This window comes from Felis catus, chromosome B3 (genome assembly GCF_018350175.1).
Source record: "Felis catus isolate Fca126 chromosome B3, F.catus_Fca126_mat1.0, whole genome shotgun sequence".
Lineage (NCBI taxonomy): Eukaryota > Metazoa > Chordata > Mammalia > Carnivora > Felidae > Felis > Felis catus.
Genome location: NC_058373.1, coordinates 116,136,891 through 116,141,429, shown reverse-complemented (window position 1 = coordinate 116,141,429; position 4,539 = coordinate 116,136,891). Strand labels below are relative to the sequence as shown.

The 4,539-nt window shown below is 41.4% G+C and overlaps 1 protein-coding gene across 2 annotated transcripts in view; it reads left to right on the top strand.

The window, feature by feature from the left end:
* Window positions 1-4,539, top strand: part of MAP3K9 (mitogen-activated protein kinase kinase kinase 9) — a 76,016-nt gene that overhangs the window by 751 nt on the left and 70,726 nt on the right. The window lies entirely within an intron of this gene.

Sequence of the window (4,539 nt, the reverse complement as noted above, 5' to 3'; positions counted from 1 at the left end):
GTAAGGCGAAGGCGGGGCCGCGGGGCCGGGCGGGGAGGGGGGGCCTGGAGGCCTAGGGGTGGTCTCGTAACGGGTGGGGAATGATTGACCCGCGGGTGGGTGTGTGCGCGCGCGCTCGCGCTGTAGGGGCTTTGGTGGGTGCGCTGGGTAAGGTAGAGATGCCGCAGGCCTTGCCTGGAACCTCAGGCGCTCGGGCTCCTTAACCTTCATCTGACCACCTCAGCGGCAGCGTCTGCTTTCCACCTCCTGAAGCCCCAGCGTGAGAATCTCCCCATTTCCCACTCCCCGCTCCCCCCAACTGTGGAAGGATTTCAGGCCAGCTGGTAGTTTCTGTCCTAACCTTAGTCCCCAAATCAGGGACCTTCCTGACCTCTTCTGCCGCCTGTCCCCGCCCCTTCAAGGCATTTGCTAGGGAGCAGATGGGGGTGTCTCCCGCAGGGCTGGCTGGGCCGGCTCTCAAGTCCCGGAAGCCTGTGTGAACTCGGGTCGGAAGTGTCTTTGAAACGTCTTGTCTATTTTTTGGATCGCAATCATGTATCTCAGAAGTTGTACCTTTAGGAGTCTCGCTGAGAAGGGTCTAGTGTGTGGAGAAGCAGGTGATGGGGTGAGAAATGATTAGAGAGGGAAAAAGATCTTCCCCCGTGAGAGTGGCTAAATCCCAGTCTCTTGACACCCAGGCTGTTCACATAATACATTTCTCCTTTCTTCTCATCCTAGATCCTTGCCTATATTTGGTATTTGCCAAATCTCAAGCGGACCATGCCCACGGGTCCCTCCCAGGGCCTTTCTTCCAGTGTCCTGGTTTTCATCAGTTTCCCAGGAGCCCCCTGTTCCACACCCTGCTATAAAATTCCCTTTTTTGTTTTGTTTTGTTTTGTTTTAAAGGAGTTAAATTGCCATTAGAATCCCTTAATCAGTTCTGCTAGGTGGTTTTAGAAGAAAGATGTAAATATCTTCTGTGCAGTTTACACTGTTTTATATTTGAGGGTTCTCATAATTTCTTTCTTGCTAATACAGGTTTTGTTAATACATATTTATTATTGTTTATTCCAGATTTTGTATACTTTGCATTTTAGTCAATTAAAAAAATCATTCCCAGGGCCAACTTCAGGCATTGAATTTTTAAATTTCATTTGTAACATTTATCTTTCTGAAACAAACAAACCATTTATCTTTCTGGTCCTATAACTTATTTTCACCTGAAGAATTGTGTTACTTTATTTAAGATGTTTATAAAATACCATCACTTAATATGACAGTCACAACCTCTTTCCTTATTTTTCTGTTCTCCTTTTTTATTGGTGTTTTGACTATCAAATTGATGTTCAAATCCTTAGTTCCCTTTGTTTTTATCTCCCTCTCATTCAATTTAAAACTTCGTGTTTCTACAATTTGATCTATATAAAGCCTGGAGGGGACAAATGACTTTAAATTGTTTCTGAGTGTTCAATCTTTTTGCCTGTAGTACTGGGAAGGTGTAGGCTAAGGGTCCTAGCATACGGGTCTGAAATAGTGTTGAAGGTGGACATGGTCACATGTTGGGAGAATAGCCTGGCATATTAGACACAGTGTAGTTTTAAACAGAAGTCAAATTGTGAGTTTCTTTGTGGGTGACTTCTTGTGATTTTTTTTTTTACAGCTAATGTCAGAGTAGGGAGAGCTATGTGAGGCTCCTGAGCAAGGGACTCAGTTTCTTTAATGTCTGTACTTCCAGCTGTCGAGCAGTCAAGAGTGAATATGACTTGGGCTGGAAGAACTCATCTGCAGAACACCAGATGTGTCCACAGTGTGCTACATTAGCAGCTCCTCCATTAGGTGCCCAGGACTTAATCTTAAAAAAAATTTTTTTTATCCTTTCTTCATTTTTTGATAGAGACAGAGCGTGAGTGGGGGAGGGAGAGAGAGAGGGAGACAGAATCCTAAGCAAGCTCCAGGCTCTGAACTGACAGCACAGAGCCAGGACTTAATCTTTAATGTAACAAAAGTTACCTTGGGTAGACTAGATTCCTGTATGTAGAATTCAGATGATGAGAAAGTAGGGAGTACTTTGTGCTTCTTAAAAGAACTGACTTGAAGAACATGATTTTTGAAGGTCCTGGTAACTTATTTTATTTAGTCTCACCACGAGTTCTGAACTTGAATGGGATTAATTCTTGATAATTCAGAAAGTTTAATTTCATCCAAAAACCAATTAGAGTGCCTTGTGAAAGATGGATACTGTGTTGTTAAATACCAAGAGATAAAGAAATAATAAGATAAGGAGGTGCTTGTAAGTCATGCCTGAGGGAGATTGGTGATGTAAATACATCATTTCAGTGCAGTGCTTTGGTAAAGATGAACATGGGAAGTTGCTAACAGGTGCTCTGATGGGTCTCCTGTGTCCACCAGTTCAGTTAGTGTCACTCAGAAAATAAAGGTGATTGGCAACGTGGTCTCCAAAGACTTTGGAATAAAATTGAGCCACTGACAGCTTTTCCCCAGTTACCCTTTTGAATTTCTCCTTTGAGGCATGAATTGTGACATTAGATTAAGAACAGCGGACACTCAGTCAAGTAATAATGTTCAGTTTTAGTTTCAAATATTGCTTTTAAAACTGAAAATTTTGTTTCAAACTTCATTCAAAAGAGGGGAAATTACCAAACCTTCTGACAAATTTTAAAAAAATAGTGATACTAGAAATCATCTAATATTTACATAGTGCAGTTATCCCCACCAATGTAGATATGAAAGTTTAGCTTTCCATGGAGCTGACAAATACAAATAACCTAGGAACTCATTCATCTTTTTTTTTTTTTTTAGCGAAAGAGGAAAAGTGTACAGTTCCAAATTTATCATCATGAGAGATAAATAGCCCTATGTTATTTAAAAAAAAAAAACAAACAACAGTTTCTTTACAGGAGGATTGTGTCTGTTTTCAAGCAGGGTAGAAATTAAGGTTATTGCTAATTTACATTTTTTTCTTACATCTACTAGAAACATAAGAATGTATTTTCAGGCATACTTGGGATTTTTAAATGAGTCACGTGTGTACCATTCACTCGCCCAAACCCACCAGAATGTGCCTATACATTTAGTTTCCAAGAATACAATTGAGAGAGAATAACATCTTGACTGCAAAAACGAAAGAAATAAGGTTTTGTTCTTGATATTCCTGAAAATATCCATCCACAGAAACTGAAAAATGTACTGAATGTGACTTGACCTGATTTTTACTTAAAACCAGGTCTTGACTGGAGGGGGAAAGGAGAGCCCCACATTCTCTCAGCTGCAGTGAAGGTCTAGTTCCTACCCAAAGGAATCTTCACAGGGAGGAGAAAAGAAAGTACCCTCCCCCCAGTCCTCACTGTTCTGTCTTCTATCTGCTTGCAAGCTGTGCTGTATACTTTTCTTGAAGGCTGGTCATACTATTTCCTTAGCTAGTTAGCAAGAACCTGAGAGTTTATGTTCTACCAGAGAGAGATTATCACTTTCCCTTCCCCACAGAGGTTTTCCGTCTTCTGTGAAATGCCATTTGAGGAGCTGTCCTTTCAGCACCCTGATTCAGAATCCCTTCTTTTAAATCCTTGTACGTTTAAATAAGTACTTAACACGTCCTGTGTGTTTACAACTGTGCCTCAGAACAGAGGAAAGAAGGGAGGGTATAAAACAAAATACTGAACAGTTTATTCCCTTAAGGAAAATTCAGATATTCAGTTGAGGAAATAAGATGTGTAAATGCCAACTTGTTACAGAGACATATCTTTTTTTCATCAGTGTAGAAGCTGTTAGAAAAAGTGAGTGTTTGAGGCACCTGGCTGGCTCATTAGAGCCTGTGACTCGATCTCAGGGTCATGAATTCAAGCCCCACATTGGGCGTAGAGATTACTTAAAAATAAAATCTTTAGAAAAAAAAAAAAGAAAAGAAAAGTGAATGTTCCTTCCCTCCATGACCAAGGAGAGTCCTGACATAACTTACATATTTCTCCAAGAGGGTTTCCTTTTTCTTTTTTCTTTTTTCTTTTTTTCTTTTATTTGAGATGGAGAGAGAAAGAGAGTGTGTGTATGAGTGAGAACACAAGTCAGGGAGAGGTGCATGGGGGTGGGGTGGGGAAAGAATCTTAAGCAGGCTCCACGCTCAGCATAGAGCTCTGTGCAGAGCTCAATCCCATGACCCTAAGATCGTGACCTGAGCCGAAATCAAGAGTTGGACACTCAACCCACAGAGCCACCCAGGCGCTCCTTTCCAAGAGAGTTTCTAACAGCCCCTTAATATACCCATGTTTTTCTCATTCATATAAATGAGGTAAGACAAGAATTAGTAATCAGGATTCATTTTAGGACCCAGAAACATTTAAGCTATTTTAAGCAGAAAGTGAGTTAGCACAGGAAAATGAGTGCTTACAGAAGTGTTGGAAGGGCAGGGAGAAGGGGCTCTTAGCTGGATCTGTGGGAACAACTCTCAGAACATTGCAGACCTGGCCCACCCGGCAGGCCACCACTTCTCTAATTAGAAACATACAGAATCAGGGGGTGACATTGAAGCTGTCAATCTTAGGAACA